This window comes from Pristiophorus japonicus, chromosome 15, assembly GCF_044704955.1.
Source record: "Pristiophorus japonicus isolate sPriJap1 chromosome 15, sPriJap1.hap1, whole genome shotgun sequence".
Taxonomy (NCBI): domain Eukaryota; kingdom Metazoa; phylum Chordata; class Chondrichthyes; family Pristiophoridae; genus Pristiophorus; species Pristiophorus japonicus.
Window position 1 is genome coordinate 25,854,095 of NC_091991.1, and position 19,006 is coordinate 25,873,100.

The 19,006-nt window shown below is 43.5% G+C and overlaps 1 long non-coding RNA gene across 1 annotated transcript; it reads right to left on the reverse strand.

The window, feature by feature from the left end:
• Positions 1 to 470: 470 nt before the first annotated feature.
• LOC139281432 (uncharacterized) lies at positions 471 to 16,271 on the reverse strand. Its single transcript, XR_011596869.1, has 3 exons — positions 16,252 to 16,271; positions 3,523 to 3,575; positions 471 to 582 (listed from the first exon to the last, which is right to left on the reverse strand). It is a non-coding gene; the product is annotated as an uncharacterized lncRNA (long non-coding RNA).
• Between the last annotated feature and the right edge of the window lie 2,735 nt (positions 16,272 to 19,006).

The window sequence follows — 19,006 nt, forward strand, 5'->3', positions numbered from 1 at the left end:
GTGGATTCTGTCTTTTGTGCATTTTATTACTCGCCCTCTGGACCCCCTGCCCCAGTCATATCTGGGCATTCCAGGTGTTCCGGTGGGGGGGGCCGTAGTAACAAGGGCTGTGGTAGTTGGAGGGGCAGTGGTGGTGGGTCTACCTCAGGGAACAACCTCTCAGCACCACATACTACTGGCCCCATTTATGTGTTTGGAGGGTGGACATAACTTCTGCTCATCCTGACTTTGCTGAGGTACTCCTGAGAATTCAGTGTCCCGTGACATACACCTTATCTGCACCCCTTTCTTCTGGGCGCATAGTTTTTGTATCCCCTCCCACCCCCAGTCTACCTGACATACCGCAGTCTCATTTACCCAAATGGTTAACTCCATAGTACCCCATGTCCATAGGTTTTTCAAGCCCTTTGTCCACTGTTTTAGATACAGTATTCCGACGCTGCACTTTAAGTTTATGTTGTATCAACCGCCACCGTCAGCTTTCCGGTCTCACACCCAACATCATCCGAGTCCAGGTAATATACGCCTTGCTGTTTCTCAGTTGGTTGATCCCGTGTTAGTGTCCTGGTAGATTCTCCCAAGCTAGTGAGGATTAAGGTGCCTGTCAGAATCTTTGCAAAAAAAAGCCACATTCTTTTTCTGTTCAGAAATTACAGCCTATCGTCCCGGGGATTAAATTCTCATCATTTCTATTTCAACCGATTTGTTTGCACCGTTTCTCCACTAATTAATACCTCATATGGTCCGCTCCACCTAGGTACGAATCCTGCTTTCTCTGCCACTTCCTCAACCATTACCTTTGCCCCCACCTCAGGGATTATAGCTGAGGTGGTTGTCTCACCACCTTCGTCCTCCTCCTTCTGCCTTTCTCGGACCTCCTGTCGCATACCTTTCAACTGCTCACTCAATTCCCTCACATACTTTCTGATTCTGTCTTGTAGGGGGCCTAAGTTGGCTCCTCCTGTCAACTATTCCTTCTGGTGACCTCATTGCGTGTCCGGTCATTAAATCATAGGGGGCTAATCCCATGGTTCTGTTTGGTGTGGCACGCAGCCTCATTAATATTGTCGGTAGGAGTTCTGTCCATGCCTACCCTATTTCCTGTATTGCCTTGCTCAAGGCAATTTTAAGGGTCCGATTCATTCTTTCTACCATCTCTGAACTTTGAGGGTGATATTGGATGTGAAACTTCTGTTTAATACTGAATATTCTACAAGTTTCTTTCATTGCTTGAGCCGTGAAATAAGTTCCTTGATCGGAGTCAATTTGGGTGGGTATCCCCCAGCGGGGAATTACCTCTTCTGCTAGGATCCGTGCTACAGTGGTGGCTGTGCAATTCCGAGTTGCAGAGGCTTCTACTCACCGAGTAAACAAATCTATAATTACCAAACAGTACTTTCGTCCTTGGTAATTTGGCAGTGGCCCTGTAAAATCTATCTATATACAGGACATGGCCAGCACTTTTCTGTCCTTCCTCCATACTGAATCCGTACCCAGTATTCCTCCCTTTTTCATTCTTTCTTTTCTCGATCACTTGCATCTGTATGCAACTTTATTATGTTTTTAATCGTTTTCTCTGACCGTCATGTTTGATGGCCTTGCCTCCTGAGGTGACAAATCTTACTACTAGGGGGATCAAGGGGTATGGCGAGAAAGCAGGAATGGGGTACTGAAGTTGCATGTTCAGCCATGAACTCATTGAATGGCGGTGCAGGCTAGAAGGGCCGAATGGCCTACTCCTGCACCTATTTTCTATGTTTCTATGTTTCTATCCTCAACTTCCCCAAATGGCATTTCTACATAGTTTCCAAACTTTTTAGTTTTATTTTGTTTTTTTCAAAAAGAGATCAAATTTAACATTTTGATTTAAATGTATCTCAGTATTTTGTTGTGCTTTTTCTTAACCAGTGGTACTTGAAACCTTCACAACAAAATTAACTCTTCACTGTACCCATCCTAATTTCTGCTCCCCTTTCGTAGGATATGTATTTTTGGATTAAAAATATCAAATATACTGGTTTTAAAAAAAATATTGGACTTCTCATTTGTGCTTATAGTTTCTGAGTGATTCAAAGATTACAGAATGCAAAGTACTTGTTTTATAATTATGTGCCTAACTTCTGTTTTAGAAGCTGAACTCCAATCCAAGTAGGAATAGCATAAGTAGAAAATCTTTTGCTCTGTAATTTCAAGATATACTTTGTGATACAGTACCTCATAAATTACATCTTTCAAAGCTTCAGCTTCTGACGTAGTAGTTGAGGTAGAGTTACACAGAAGTGTACTTTTATTAGAAAAGTTTCCAAACCAGATTTTCCCATACAATCTAAATGTTTATCAAGGAGAATCATCTGAAATATATCAAAATCCCAATTCAAATATTATACTGCCAATCTTTTATTTAAAACTCTTTTTACTGAGCCAGAAGCTTTCACGTCATTTAACATAAGGTTTTTTACACAAAGGAAAATGGTGGCGTAACTTCTCCAGCCTGCAGCCTCACGAGACCCACGCAGGCGTTTTTAAAGGCATTATAACTTCCCTTCTCCATTCTTTATCTCACTCCTAGACTAAATTTATTGTCTTTCAACCCAATGTAATCAATGATTACGTGTTTTCTTTTGACAAATAAGTGAGCGTGTCGGAAATTAAAAAAAAACAAACGGGACCACGCATTTTTTATCTTTTGTTAAACAAACCTATCCTTTGTGCAGTTCCTAGCTCCATAAGTTATTATCAAAATAAATCCGCACCTGCATTTCTAACTTAAAATATAATTCAATTCTAGGTTCACACTTTCTTAAACCTTTCCACATCTAGGACAACACTACAAAAGGTTAAAAACTTCCAACTCTGTCTGAAAGAGTGGGTGGCGCTAAAACAAACAGACAGCTACCCCATTTTTTTTAAACAGGCTTTCAGACAACTGAAAAATTAATTAATTCCCACCTTAAATATTCCGCAGTCAAAAACCACACAAGCACCTTTCAATTAAAGACAGACATTCACACCAGTTTTTCATTCAACAAAGCTTATTAATTCTTTTTGTTTGGCCGGCTCTATTTTTGGATCCCATCCGTCACTTAACATAGTCACTATCAGTTTTTTTTTATGGTCATCTGATAAATATCTACTAAGGGAGCAGTCCAGCCCCCCCTGTCCAGTATATCTTTATACACCATACTCAGTTTTGGTACGTCTACCCTTATATCGGTTTCACTGTATTCTCAGATACTAACCGACTCCTTACTTGCTTTCACCTAAACCCGACGTCTGCGGTCTCACCGACTTTTTATCGATTTATCTGTATTTTAAGATACTGATTGTCCCTCTATCCGGTTCCCCTTGAACTTAGAGGCAACACTCATATCGATACCTTATGATAGTGTCTATAGTGACTTCCTAATTCCCCCAAGTCTTTTACACCATAACAGACCTTTCACAGATTCGGGTACCCCGGGCAACAGACACATCTCATAACAGCTCACATCAGATTATGAGTAGTAGTTTAAATATACTCACTCGTGATGGTTCCGTATACGCCCGTCTGTCGGCTACCCGTTGTATCCTGCTGACTACGCCAAAATGTTGTGGAGTATTAAAAGTATAATACACGATGCAAGGTCCATATATAGAGAAAAGAATTGTTTATTAAAACCTGATTAATCAAGGGAGATCCAGTTGCATCAGTACCAATACTGGATACTATCCTTACCGGTCTCATGGAACATGTGCTGTTACATTTTATACATTCAAAATACAGTCAAAATAATGAAACTACGTGGGGAAATGTACCATTGGTTATTTGCCACCAGTCCCCATCCACCTACTACTAATACATTGGTTAATGCAGTTACAGTAATTTCATTGATTAATACAGTTACAGTAATTTCATTGGCACATTCAATTATGGCCACTTTGGCTGTGCAGCCCCTACAGGTTACGTGTTACATTTCTGTGAATTTCGTTCCAGGTTTTAACGCTTAGACTGATGTCCTTGACAAGTGCATCTGGCTATTCTCATTTCAAAGAGGCTTTGTTTTCTGCTATCTCATGTGACTCAAAAATGGCTGCCTCAGCTTATTATTTCTGTGAGCTGTCTACATTTATCTTGTCTGTGCTCTCAGGAGTGTTATCTCCTCAGAGAATTCTCTGACTTTAGTCCTAGCCCCTTGTGAGAACCATAGTTCTTCGTTTCAGCCTAATTGCTGGAATGTGGGACTCAGCTATTTCTCCATAAACACATTAAGCCTTTCTCTTCACCTTCTTGCTTAAGATTTTAACTTTGCTAAATTACTTTTCCCCTGATTAATTCTTTTCGCTACTACACTTATCCTATAAAGGAATTGACAGTTTTTCAGGATTAGCAAAGTAACTTTCCCATATTATTGGTTGAAATGGAAACTGATTAGTGGAGCTGTCTGTTTCTGACCATTTTTAGAAGAATTTAGTGGCGTATATATTGATTAATATTGCTGAGCTCCTCTCTCAATTGGTAGAGGTGTACCTATGAAGCTGATCTAAGTTGGGAGATATCCATTGATATGTTACGGTTTCATACAAGACAAACATTGTAGCCAAATCTGAGGAGTTGGATATTGCAATAACATTTTATCTGTCAAATACAAATAGCTCTGCATTATGCAATAGCCATTGACTAGTTCTTATATAAACAACTACACATGGTTGCACCAAATTCCAGAAACTGACACCGCATTAATTAGTTTTCATTTCAACAAATAATATGGAAGAGAAAAACTGCTGCCATGGAAGAGTTACTTTGCTAATCCTGAAATTAAGAAACCCAATACCCAGAGACAGCTTAGTACTTGGCTCAAGCTGGAAGAATAACTCTATCACTGTACATCTTGTGCTGACAATAATCAGCTTAGCAGTCCCATGGATATGAGGCAAATAATTTTGTTAAGGTTGAATATGCTTTAAATAGCCACAAGGCCGCGAATTTTATCGACTCCAAACAGCAAAAGATAAAAGGGGAAGTCATAACGGGGAACAAAGAAATGGCAGACCAATTGAACAAGTACTTTGGTTCGGTATTCACTAAGGAGGATACAAACAACCTTCCGGATATAAAAGGGGTCAGAGGGTCTAGTAAGGAGGGGGAACTGAGGGAAATCTTTATTAGTCGGGAAATTGTGTTGGGGAAATTGATGGGATTGAAGGCCGATAAATCCCCAGGGCCTGATGGACTGCATCCCAGAGTACTTAAGGAGGTGGCCTTGGAAATAGCGGATGCATTGACAGTCATTTTCCAACATTCCATTGACTCTGGATCAGTTCCTATGGAGTGGAGGGTAGCCAATGTAACCCCACTTTTTAAAAAAGGAGGGAGAGAGAAAACAGGGAATTATAGACCGGTCAGTCTGACCTCAGTAGTGGGTAAAATGATGGAATCAATTATTAAGGATGTCATAGCAGTGCATCTGGAAAATGGTGACATGATAGGTCCAAGTCAGCATGGATTTGTGAAAGGGAAATCATGCTTGACAAATCTTCTGGAATTTTTTGAGGATGTTTCCAGTAAAGTGGGCAAAGGAGAACCAGTTGATGTGGTATATTTGGACTTTCAGAAGGCTTTCGACAAGGTCCCACACAAGAGATTAATGTGCAAAGTTAAAGCACATGGGATTGGGGGTAGTGTGCTGACGTGGATTGAGAACTGGTTGTCAGACAGGAAGCAAAGAGTAGGAGTAAACGGGTACTTTTCAGAATGGCAGGCAGTGACTAGTGGGGTGCCGCAAGGTTCTGTACTGGGGCCCCAGCTGTTTACATTGTACATTAATGATTTAGACGAGGGGATTAAATGCAGTATCTCCAAATTTGCGGATGACACTAAGTTGGGTGGCAGTGTGAGCTGCGAGGAGGATGCTATGAGGCTGCAGAGTGACTTGGATAGGTTAGGTGAGTGGGCAAATGCATGGCAGATGAAGTATAATGTGGATAAATGTGAGGTTATCCATTTTGGTGGTAAAAACAGAGAGACAGACTATTATCTGAATGGTGACAGATTAGGAAAAGGGAAGGTGCAACGAGACCTGGGTGTCATGGTACATCAGTCATTGAAGGTTAGCATGCAGGTACAGCAGGCGGTTAAGAAAGCAAATGGCATGTTGGCCTTCATAGCGAGGGGATTTGAATACAGGGGCAGGGAGGTGTTGCTACAGTTGTACAGGGCCTTGGTGAGGCCACACCTGGAGTATTGTGTACAGTTTTGGTCTCCTAACTTGAGGAAGGACATTCTTGCTATTGAGGGAGTGCAGCGAAGATTCACCAGACTGATTCCCGGGATGGCGGGACTGACCTATCAAGAAAGACTGGATCAACTGGGCTTGTATTCACTGGAGTTCAGAAGAATGAGAGGGGACCTCATAGAAACGTTTAAAATTCTGACGGGTTTAGACAGGTTAGATGCAGGAAGAATGTTCCCAATGTTGGGGAAGTCCAGAACCAGGGGTCACAGTCTGAGGATAAGGGGTAAGCCATTTAGGACCGAGATGAGGAGAAACTTCTTCACCCAGAGAGTGGTGAACCTGTGGAATTCTCTACCACAGAAAGTAGTTGAGGCCAATTCACTAAATATATTCAAAAGGGAGTTAGATGAAGTCCTTACTACTCGGGGGATCAAGGGTTATGGCGAGAAAGCAGGAAGTGGGTACTGAAGTTTCATGTTCAGCCATGAACTCATTGAATGGCGGTGCAGGCTAGAAGGGCTGAATGGCCTGCTCCTGCACCTATTTTCTATGTTTCTATGTTTGCATGGTAGCATAAACTGCCTTCTACTGGGTAGTCATTTGGTCCCAGACAGAAAAGAAATATAAAGGACAAACAATTTGGGTCAGTGCTCTCTCCTAAAACAAAAGGCGTAATATTTAAAGTAGTGATATTGTTTCCTTCCCTCTATAAAAATGTTAAAATGTACTCTAATGCTAGCCATTAAGTCTGAGAAATCAAATGCAGATTTAAAGATAATTTATACAAAATGCATTATTCAATTTCTTAAGCACAGGAACTTCAGGGGAAATAATTCACTTAAGTTTTAATTGGCTCAAAGTGAAATTTGAAGAAAGAAAGACTTGCATCTATACATTGACTTTCACGACCACCGGATGTCTCAAAGCACTTTACAGCAAATGAAGTACTTTTGAAGTGTAGTCACTGTTGTTAAGTGGAAAACGTGGTAGCCAATTTGTACACAGCAAGCTCCCACAAGCAACAGTGTGATAATGACCAGATAATCTATTTTTGTTATGTTGATTTGAGGGATAACTATTGGCCAGGACACCGGGGATCTTTCTTGCTCTTCTTCAAAATAGTGCCATGGGATCATTTATGTCCACCTGAGAGAGCAGAAGGGGCCTTGGTTTAATGGCACCTCCGACAGTGCAGCTCTCCCTCAGCACTGCACTGAACACAAGATCACAAGGAATAGGAGCAGGAGTGGGCCATTTGACCCACTCGAGACTGCTCCACCATTTAATATCATGGCTGATATGATCATGAACTCATGAACCCTGCCTTCTCCCCATAACCCTCTATTCCCTGATCACTCAAAAATCTGTCTATCTCCGCCTTCAATATATTCAAAGACTCCGCCTCCACAACTCTCTGGGGCAGTGAATTCTACAGATTTACAACCCTCTGAGAGAAGAAGTTCCTCCTCATCTCTGTTTTAAATGGGCGGCCCCTTATTCTGAGACTATGCCCCCTAGTTTTCGTTTCCCCTATGAGTGGAAATATACTCTCTGCATCCGTCTTGTCCAGCCCTCTCATTATCTTGTATGTTTCGATAAGATCACCTCTCATTCTTCTGAACTCCAATGAGTATAGACACAACCTACTCAACCTATCTTACTGCAATTGTACAGGGCCTTGGTGAGGCCTCACCTGGAATATGGTGTTCAGTTTTGGTCTCCTAATCTGAGGAAGGACGTTCTTGCTATTGAGGGAGTGCAGCGATTCCAGGGATGGCTGGATTGACATATGAGGAGAGACTGGATCAATTGGGCCTTTATACATTGGAGTTTAGAAGGATAAAAGGGGATCTCATAGAAACGTATAAGATTCTGATGGGACGGGACAGGTTAGATGCGGGAAGAATGTTCCTGATGTTGGAGAAGTCCAGAACCAGGGGACACAGTCTTAGGATAAGGGGTAGGCCATTTAGGACTGAGATGAGGAGAAACTTCTTCACTCAGAGTTGTTAACCTGTGGAATTCCCTGCCGCAGAGAGTCGTTGATGCCAGTTCATTGGATATATTCAAGAGGAAGTTAGATGTGGCCCTTACGGCTAAAGGGATCAAGGGGTATGGAGAGAAAGCGGGAAAGGGGTACTGAGGTGAATAATCAGCCATGATCATATTGAATGGTGGTGCAGGCTCGAAGGGCCGAATGGCCTACTCCTGTACCTATTTTCTATGTTTCATAAGGCAACTCCCTCTTCTCCAGAATCAACTTGTTCTCTGAACAGCCTCCAATGCAAGTATATTATTTCTTAAATACGGAGGTGAAAACTGCATGCAGCACTCCAGGTGTGGCCTCACAAATACCCTGTACAGTTAAAGCAGGACTTCTCTGCTTTTATACTCTACCCTCCTTGCAATAAAGACCATTATTCCATTTGCCTTCCTGGTTATTGCTGTACCTGCATACTAACTCTTTGTGTTCATGCACAAGGATCCCCAGGTCCCTCTGTAACTGCAGCACTTTGCAATTTTTCTCCATTTAAATTATAATCTGCTTTTCTATTTTTTTCTGTGAAAGTGGATAATCTCACATTTTCTTACATTATACTCCATCTGCCAAATTTGTGCCCATTCACTTAGCCTGTCTATATACCTTTGCAGATTTTTTGTGCCCTCCTCACAATTTGTTTTACCACCCATCTTTGTGTCATCAGCAAACTTGGTAACATTACACTTGGTCCCTTCATCCAAGTCATTAATATAGATTGTAAGTAGTTGAGGCCCTAGCACTGATCCATGCAGCACCCCACTAGATACTGTTTGCCAACCGGAAAATGACCCGTTTATCCCGACTCTCTGTTCTCTGTTAGCCAATCCTCTATCCATGCTAATATATTACCCCCAACTCCATGAATCTTGTGCAGTAACCTTTTATGTGCCACCTTATCGAATGCCTTCTGGAAATCCAAATAAACCACATCCACTGGTTCCCCTTTATCCATCCTGCTCACTACATCCTTGAAGAACTCCAGCAAATTTGGCAAACATGATTTCCCTTTCATAAAACCATGCTGACTCTGCTTGATTGAATTATGCTTTTCCAAATGCCCTGCCACTGCTTCCTTAATAATGGATTCCAGCATTTTCCTAACGACTAATGTTAGGCTAACTGGTCTATAGTTTCCTACTTTCTGTCTGCCTCCTTTTTTAAACAGGGGTGTTACATTTACAATTTTCCAATCTGCTGGGACCTCCCGAGAATCCAGGGAATTTTGGTAGATTACAACCAATGAATCCACTATCTCTGCAGCCACTACTTTAAGGACCCAAGGATGTAAACCATCAGGTCAAGGGGACTTGTCCGCTTTTAATCCCATTATTTTACTGAGTACTACTTCTTTAGTGATTGTATTAAGTTCATCCCTCCTATAGCTGCTTGATTATCCCCTATTGGGATGTTTTTAAGTGTCTTCTACTGTGAAGACCGATATAAAATATTTGTTCAAAGTCTCTGCCATTTCCCTGTTCCCAATTATTAATTTCCCAGTCTCATCCTCTAAGGGACCAACATTTACTTTAGCCATTCTTTTCCTTTCTACGGGCCTAACATTGCCCAAGCCACTTTTTCGGTGTACTGACTTGAAGCGCGTCGACTTTGCGCGCTGGAAAGGGCGCCAGAAAAAAGGGGCCCCATCCTGTCCGCTCTTTGGAGTCCCCAGAGTCGTTGTGTGGCATGCAGTCTGAAGGGGGGGGGAGGCGGAGCAACAGGCCAGCGCAGAAAGCACTGCCGGTACCTGCACGCATGCTCAGTGAGGGCTGCGCGCATGCTCCTGTCCTCCCACCGTGTCCTGTGGCTGTCAGCAGAACCCGATGCTCGCAGCCCCTATCCCCGGCCAAAGGGACGCCCTGATTTCGCCGCACCCTATCCCCGGCCGAGTAGCCTCCGGAACCTCCGGCCGGCCCGCTGAGTTCCCGGGCAAGGTAGGGCTTCGGTTCTATTTTTTATTTAGTGATTGTGTGTGCTTGAGGGTTTTGATTTGGGGAGTGGGGAGGAGGATGAGAATTTTGGGGGTTGAGGGGGAGAGAGAAAGAGTGTTTTGTATACCAGCATCTCGCTCCCCACCCCGCCATGACATCGCAGCCAGCAGCTCGCATTTCCCCGGTGGGATTTACTTCCTTTTTTAATTAGTACTTTAATTGTTTGTGATTTTCCTTGCAATGTTTGGTGCTTGGTTGTTGAGGTCCACTCCAGTTCCCTTCCCTCCCCTATCCCTGCTCTAATGTCTGCCGAATGTGCGCTGCTTTTTCTTCACTGTCCGCACGGTTTTTCAGAGCTGGCCACATACGCTGACCCATGTCGATTTGGAATAAGTTTTTGCTGGCCAAAGTGGCATAAATGGCCAAAACTGTTGTAAGTGTCTGGGAACACCCCCTTTTGGAAAAAAAAACTGACCTAAAAAAAAAAATCATTCCTAACTGACTTACTCTGGAGCAAATGTTTTTGGGAAAATGGCATTTTTTAACTTACTCCCCAAAAAATTGATGCAAGTCATGGCCAAAATTGGGCCCTATGTACCTGTAGAAACTCTTACTCTGTTTTTATATTTCATGCTAGTTTATTTTTTTAGACGTTCTTTGCTGACTTTTAAAAGTTTCCCAATCCTCTGGCCTCCCGATAGTCTTGGCCACATTGTATGCCCTTGTTTTCAATTTGATACCATCACTTACTTCCTTAGTTAGCCACAAATGGTTATCCCTTCTCTTACAGTCTTTCCTTCTCATTGGGATATATTTTTGTTGAGAGTTATGAAATATTTCCTTAAATGTCTGCTCATCAACTTTAATCTATTTTCCCAGTCCACTTTAGCCAACTCTGCCTTCATACCTTTGTAGTCTCCTTTATTTAAGCTTAGGACACTAGTTTGTGATCCAACTTTCTCACCCTCGAACTGAATTTGAAATTCAACCATGTTATGGTCACTCATTCCTAGAGGATCCTTTACTAGGAGATCATTTATTAATCCTGTCTCATTACACAGTACCAAATCTAAGATAGCCTGCTCCCTGGTTGGTTTCGCAATGTACTGTTCAGGGAAACTATCCTGGATGCACTCTATGAACTCTTCCTCAAGGCTACCCTGGCCAATTTGCGTTATCCAATCAATGTGAAGTTTAAAATCTCCCATGATTATTGCCGTTCCTTTTTTTACAAGCCTCCATTATTTCTTGATTTATACTCCATCCAACAATGTAGCTATTGTTAGGTGGCCTACAGACTATGTCCACCAGTGACATTTTCCCCTTATTATTCCATATTTGCACCCAAACTGATTCAATCTCTTGATCTTCTGAGCCAATATCGTTTCTCACTAACGCACTGACCTCATCCTTTATTAACAATGCTACCCCACCTCCTTTTCCTTTATGTCTGGGTCAACCTAGATTTCTGTGCTCAAGTCCCTGGTATAGGACTTAAGCCCACAACCTTCTGACTCGGAGGCTAGTGTGCTATCCACTGAGCCACGACTGATATGGATCAGAACGTGTTAAGCTTTTCTCCAGTTTGGATCTCAAAGCTTATTCCTGTTCTTGTAGACAATTTTTTAAATATTCCATTGAGTCAACTCTCTCTTTATCATTTGAAATGTCGTGAGCACTTTGATGCTGTTGAATAGAACTGCGTGTGGCATTTGAGTATGGAAAGCCCGAATTTTTGTTTCCTCTACGGAATGATCAAGTTGGATACAGAAGCAATGAGGACCAGCAGCCAGTTATGTTTCAGTTATGTTTCAGAAGGATTAACTTCAAAGTTACGATGGAGCTGCTCAGCAAATTGACTGCGGGAGGATGGGGATTTGTTCAACAACACTTCAGAGGAGGAAAATATAGAATTCCTTTAAAGGCATATTGCTAAGAATGCAGGATAATCATAGGCAGTCCCTCGAACGAGGATGACTTGCTTCCACGAGAGTTCACAGATGTTTCAATGAAGGACCCGATGTTCAAGTCCCGAACTCCAGTTGAGGGAGTGGAAGATGCCTTCGCGTGGATTTTTTTTTAATGTGTGGTGACCGTTGCACATCAGCCACCACACGGGCTTGACAGAGCTAGGCCTTTATCCAGTGGCAAGGATTAACCAGGATGTCTGGAGACCTGTTCTGCTGCATGGACCTAGTGCGCACACATATCGCAATGTGGGCTGGCCCGTGCTGCCCCAGGGCCCTCGGCTCTTCTGGACCCCGTACCCTCATTCACCGCACCTCCACCACGATGTTCCAGGGCCCGGCGCTCTAGCTCTATTTATAGCCCCGTGGTGTTCTCGCACAGGTCGGGTCGACCCATAATGCTCCCGGACCCACAGGCAGTGTTTCAGGCATGGTCATTTGCACATACTGCAGATTATTCACTGATGTCACCAACCTATCCAAGAGTCATGTGTTGATCACTTTTCATGCGAAAATGAAATTCCTGACATCAGTCCTAAATACATACAGCAAATGCTGTCTTTAAAAAAAAAGTAACGCTTGATGGTGAAACACAGCATTTCAAACTTGAAAGGAAGTGAGAGGCAAGAATACATTAAATGGTAGAGATGACGTAGATTTTTTTAAATTCACTCACAGGATGTGGGCATCACTGGAAAGGCCAGCATTTATTGCCCATTCCTATTACCCTTCAGGAGGTGATGATGAGCTGTCGTCTTGAACCGCTGCAGTCCGTCTGGTGAAGGTACTCCCACAGTGCAGTTAGTTAGGGAGTTCCAGGATTCTGACCCAGCGACGATGAAGGAACAGCGATGTATTTCCAAGACAGGATGGTGTGTAACTTGGAGGGGCACTTGCAGGTGGTGATGTTCCCATGCTCCTGCTGTCCTTGTCTTTCTAGGTGACACAGGTTGCGGCTTTGGGAGGTGCTGCCGAAGAAGCCTTGGCGAGTTGCTCCAATACATCTTATAGATGGTACACATTGCAGCCATGGTGCGCCGTGGAGGAGGGAGTGAATGTTTAAGTTGGTGGATGGGGTGTTAATTATTTCAAGCTAATTAATGAAATTAGGACAAGGCGACACACGGGTTTAAACTAATAAAAGGCAAATTTAGGACTGATGTCTGGAATTTCTTTTTTGCATGAAAAGTGATCAACACAAGATTCTTGGATAGATTGGTGACATCACTGAATAATGTGCAGATGACCTTGCCTGAAACACTGCCTATGTAATATTCTACTGGCTGAACAAGACACCATGTTGTCAATATATTGTTCTTCGACTGAGGTATGTTTGGTTTAACACTGCTATCTGTTAGAAGAAGTAAATTATTAATCGAGTTTGAGACACAAATAAACACTGGAATTGGTGATTCAATAAAATAGAATTTAAAAAAATAACCTTCATAACACGGTGGAGGAAGGAAGGAACAATTAATTACATTATCAATATTTTCCTATATTAAAAACAAATATCTTCAATATGTCAGGAAAGACCATAAACTGTGTACAGTTCAGCTTCATAACATCTGCTAAAGATACATATTTTAGTGGCCTAGAAATCCCGATCGGCTGCTTCCCGCGGGCGATCGGGTAAAAAAGTTAAAAAATAAGCGCACTTACCTGAACCTGCTGCGCCCACGAGAGATCCCAGTCCTGAGGCCTCCACTCACTGTGCGTCGCAGCGTGTGCACGTTGGGACGTCCGCAGGGCTGGAACTGCAGTCAGAGGGCTGTGGGCAGCCATTCCAGGTAAAGTATTTTCTCATTCATAATAATGGGAACTCCGTAAGTTGGAGCAAGAAGGGTGCTGGTAAACTGAAATCTGCAGCAATGGCTCAAGCTTGGGAGGATGTTGCAGAGCAGCTTTCAGCAGTGGGGTCCATCCAGAGGGATGGCAAGCAGTGCCGGAAGAAGTGGCAGGACTTTTGCCAAGTAGTTCGAGTAAGTAATTTTATTTATGCACTACAATTACTTGAATTGTAAATGTGATTATCTGTGTATGCCACAACAGCAGAAGGCCCCTCTCTTAAAAATTTCTCTTCCACCTTTGCAGACGAAGTTGTCCGACAACCACCAAAAGTGGATGAAAACCGATGGAGGTTCGGCAAGACTACAGCCACTAACACCCCTGGAAATGAGGATCACAGGTTTATTGGTACCGCCAGAAGATCGACCACCCATGCAGAACCTGGGCCCAGGTTACAGAGAGAGGGTGGGTTCTGCAAAATCCAGAGACTGAGTTGGCTCAATGTTAAGTACTGCTACGCTTCGGTTTATGCGATGTACTGTCCGTCGGCTACGCTTCGGTTTATGCGATGTACTATCATTTGTCGTGGTTCTTCAAATGAGCCTGCCCTATGTGAGCCTACTTATGTCACCCTGGCCCCTCCCCTGCTGCTAACCATTCGTCTGTTCTGTTATATTTTGTAGATGTTGCACAGACATCCAATAATGAAGCAGAAGGCCCCGCCACCCTGACACAACCAGAATTGGATGAGCTTGCCAAACTCAGCTATACTTAAGAAATTATAGAGGCGGCCAATCAGCTCGAGGAGGAGAATGAGGAGGAGCAGGAAGATGAGAATTTTTTTATTCCGGGGGAGGGGGGGGGGTGGGGCGGGGGTTGGGATTGGTGGAGGGAGGATTTAGGGGATGAGACGGTGACATTACGATTGGAGGCGGTGATGGACACGCATGTACCAAGCGCTTTCGGCAGCTGTATGCTCAAGGGGATATTTCATGGTTACGGCAGGTCCCAGTGGGTTGCAGCACAGCACACCCAGGGCAGCAGCAGCAGGCCCGTCTGCACGGGTGAGGAGGAGGAGGAGACCTGAACAGTTCTCTCCTGAAATGCAGGCTACACGGGAGGTGTTAGAGCTCATGGTAATGAGTAGGGAGAGCGTTGAGCTTACCAGATCGCTCTTGGTTGGGATCAAGGGAGAAATAGCAGCACTGCCGGGGGGAATGGCAGCAAACTCTGCTGACATTAGGGAGGGTATGTCGGAGGGAATGGCAGCAATATCTGAACAGATTAGGGAGAGCATGTCGGAGATAGCTGCTGCAATGTGGGAGCACACCCAGGCTGTCATTGCCCAGTGGCAATTGTCGGCTTCAGGTGATGCCACTCCCACTCCAATCCCCAGACCGACCTCAACAGTCAGTGTCAGTGTGCAGGGTGATCTACAGACTGAGGAGTCCCAAGCCAGGCCTTCCACAGCCACAGGTTTTCAAGGGCTTCCATTGCCATCTCCTGGGTCTGTCCCCACACAGCCAGCACAGCGCCCTAGCCAAGACACGAACAAAAACCTTGGGCTCACCTGTGCTAAAGGCAATGTCAAGGGCAGGAAGGGTGGACAGGGGCATGACAGTGTTTAAATAAGGTGGGGGGGGGGGGGGTGGAGAGATGGCTGCAGCTGAAGTTTGTTTACTGCTGCTGTTCTTGTTGTTTTGCTGTTCTTTTGTTCTTTTATTGTTATTTTAGTGATGTTAATTGAAAAGTTTAAAGTTTAATATAATTTTTTGAATTAAAGTTAAGTGCCAAGTGTACAAATATTTAATAAACTGCAAATAATTTTTTCAACAAAACCAACATTATGTACATTATTTTTTCAACTGAAACAATTATTTACCTTATTTTTCCAACTAAGCCAAAATTAGGTAGTGCCTCATTTCATTCACAGAATTGGAAATACAGGCAACTCTCGATTATCCGTACACGGATCTAACAGAGAACTCGCTGTAACGGCGTTTATAAAAACTGTCGCACACGTGAATATCTCGATCACCTCAAGTGTCAATCACACAGCAATTGACTCAGGCGTGCACTCCTTTCTCACTTCGCAACTGACACAGGCATTAAATAATTGTCACATGTGAAAATCTCGATTACTTCAACTAGCAAGCACACATAAATTGAAGCAGGCGTGGACTTCTTTCTCATTTTGCAACTGCCACACACATCGAAAGCAGTTCAAGCAGTCGGGTGCACAATTTAAAATGTCTTGTGCATTCAGCAGAAGTTAGAAATTATAAAGAAGAATGAAGCTGCAGAAGTGTGCTTACCTTGTTGGAGGAATATGAAGTTGGATCATCAACAATTTACGATATCAAGAAGCAAAAGAAAGATCTTGAAAAATTCACCGATGCTTCAGAATCTCCCATGAAGGTAATGGCCCGCAAGAATTTGCGAAAGCCAAAGCTTGACAAACTAGACCAGGTGCTTTATGAATGGTTTGTTTTGAAGCGGTCTGAAGGTGTGGCAATTTCAGGGCCAATGATCACAGCAAAGGCCAAGGACTTCAAGACGAGAATGAATCCAGATGAAGAGTGCATTTTCTCAGATGGGTGGCTCAAACGATTTAAGCAGCGCCATGGTATTCGCCAGCTGGATGTGACGGACGAGAAAAGACCAGCAGAAAATGAGGCTGCACAGAATTATGCAAGAACATTTGCTGGAATGGTGCAGGAAATGAAACTGACCGCAGATCAAATGTACAACGCCGATGAGACTGGCTTACTGTGGAGGTATTTGCCAACTGCTACGTTGGCTGCAGCAGGGCAGAAGGAAGCTGAATAAGGAGAGGTTAACAATCTTAAATTGTGCCAATGCCTCTGGTGAACACAGACTTCCACTTTTAGTGATTGGCAAATCAAGACAACAATGTGCTTTAAAGGGAACTGCTCATTCACCAGTCAGCTATAAGGCTCAGAAAAGTGCGTGCATGGACAAGGATATATTCATGGAATGGTTCTCAACAGAATTTGTCCCGCAAGCTTGAAAAAACATGAAGAAAATAGGCAAACCTAATGGGAAGTGTGTCCTGCTTCTGGACAATTGCAGAGCACACCCGCATGAGTCACAATTAGTGTCCAGTTGTGGCAACATCTTCGCATGCTATTTGCCCCTCAATGTGACCTCGCTCATTCAACCTATGGATCAGGGTGTCACACAAAATTTCAAGTGCCACTATAGGAAAACTTCATGCACAGATTGATTAATAGTGATCTATCAGTCATTGAATTCCAGAGAACATACACTATTAAAGATGCCATCTTTGCATGCTCTCTGGCATGGAGAGAAGTAAAAAAACGTTACACTGATGAGGTGTTGGCGTAAGTTATGTCCCAATGTCATGATTGAAGACAGTGCTTCTGATGATGAAGAATTCGAAGGTTTCTATGCTGGGCCTAATACAGAACAGGCTGTCAAAGAAATCGTGGCGATTGTCAGCAGTGCTCACGATACAAACGCACTTAAATCCCAAGCAGAGGATGAGATTGCTAAGTGGATACATGTTGACATCGACATAGCTGTAGCACAATCTTATACCGATGAGCAATTTATCGGCATAGTCATCAATAAAGACAAATCTGATGGCGAGATGAGCGATTCAGACACTGAGATTGAAGTAAAAGAAAGGAAAACGTGGACACGTGCTGAAGAGGCAATGAAATATGTCGTAGGTTTCTTTGAGGAGAATTCTCATTTCACTTCTCACGAGGCTCTGCAACAATATCATCCGCAACATTTTAATGAAGAAAATGAATTCATTTAAACAAGCAGATATAAGGTCATGAGCCAGGTGGTGAGCCCGTAAGCTTTGTCCCCGAGCATCCAGCTCTGCCCTTCTGGCTGCTGCTGAAACATGTGGCACACTGCTCTCTCGCAAGATCAAAGCATCTTTGATACTCCCTGCATGTTTAGCATCTACTGCCATGATGCACCGCATATGGTCGCAGACGAGCATCATGGTGAACGAGTAGAACATAGGAGGAGGATTGGGCCATTTGGCCCCATGAGTCTGCTCCGCCATTCAATAAGATCATGGCTGATCTGATCATGGACTCAGCTCTACTTCCCTGCCCGCTTCCCATAATCCTTTACTCCCTTATCGCTCAAAAATCTGTCTATCTCCGCCTTAAATATATTCAATGACTCCGCCTCCACAGCTCTCTGGGGCAGAGAATTCCATAGATTTACAACCCTCAGAGAAGAAATTTCTCCTCATCTCATCATCTTCAATCCAATTGTGTTTCGGTAATGCTCCTGATCGTCCAAAGGTGCTCGCAGGACGATGTGTGTACCATCAATGGCTGCCTACACCTTGGGGAAGCCAGCAATTCTAACAAAGCCTGAAGCCCTCTCTTGTTGTGCCTCCCTTGTAATTGGGAAGTTTATAAACTCCACCCTGCCTGTGTACAGGGCAGCAGTCACTTGGCGAATGCAGCTATGAGTAGCGTGCTGTGACTTGCAGCATACGTCCCCAAATTATGCCTGAATCGAAGGCATAGAAGGAACGTGCCACAGTTACATTCACCTCGATGGGCAGTGAAGTCCTCCCGCTTTGAGGCTGTATGTCCACCCTTATGAACTCACATATTTCTGTGACCACCTCTTTTCGAAAGCCCAGACTCCAAACACACTGTTCCTCAGTCAGGTGCAGGTATAAGCGCCTCTCCCTGTAACCTCGTTCAGGGTAAATCCTCCCCATTCTGCGAGCTCTTTGGTTACGCAGATAATGCCGCTGACTAAACCTTCCTCGATGAAAATACAGGACACCATAAGCACGCTCCAAATATGGCAAAGATAGCATACCCACCATTCTTTAAATGTCCTAAAATGTCCTCAAAATGTCTATAAAAACTCTCAAAAAGCACAATCTGTGAATGCAGCCTTCCCTCCAAAAGCTTTCACTCAGCTCCGTTTTCCAAGATTGCGACTGTTATGTATGAATAAAGAGTTTAACTGGATACTGTGAGCTCAAAGTAAAGTGTGACCTTAGTCTTTTATTGCAGGTCTACAGAGTGCCTCTCTAAC